Here is a 722-nt window from a genome sequence, read left to right as displayed (position 1 = left end):
GGGTGGTGGTGGTGGTGGTGGAGAATCTCTTGTGAGTGTCCAAAAAGGGCCATCGGTTTCCATGTCCATGAGGACATCTCGTTCAGAAAGGGCAGAACAATCTGCCCTTAATGATTTAAAGATGGTGACTTTGGATCAGTTTTAAAAAAGCCGTAATAAACAAATTTTTTTGATTGGAAAAATATATCCTGGCACGCACGTGTCTTTTCCCTGCTCTCCATCCGCTATAGGGAAACGCTGCTATTCACTCCCTGTCCTAAGGACAAAAAATCTCCGGTGTGACAATAAACCAGAGGCTCCTCAGCAATTTAACACAAAGTAGATAGCGGAGGTGTCAACACGTCTTTGTTCTGTCCAGCATTTATTTTCCTGCTTGTTGAACTGTAGCTATTAGAAACTGCACGAAGGTGAAATTCGCCTTAAGCAACACTTTCGCTTTTTTTTTTGGTTTTTAACAAACACAATAAAAATATGAGTGATATGTTGTTAAAATGTGTCTTGTTATTATCGTTGGTGGTGGTGGTATTGTTGTTATTACGTTTTATTCCGACATGGTAACAAATTATGACAGTGTATTCTTTGGGCTATCTTAAAACAGAACAATTCCCGTTTTGGAAGAAACTATTACCCAGCCCGGTGTTCGCGTCTTTTAATTTTTAGGTTGACAGAAATCCAAGAAAAAGCAATGATGTTACCTCCTTCCGTAATACCTGAAAGGGGGG

Source organism: Charadrius vociferus, unplaced genomic scaffold (assembly GCF_000708025.1).
Source record: "Charadrius vociferus isolate BGI_N301 unplaced genomic scaffold, ASM70802v2 scaffold366, whole genome shotgun sequence".
Classification (NCBI taxonomy): domain Eukaryota; kingdom Metazoa; phylum Chordata; class Aves; order Charadriiformes; family Charadriidae; genus Charadrius; species Charadrius vociferus.
This window is presented reverse-complemented; position numbering follows the sequence as displayed.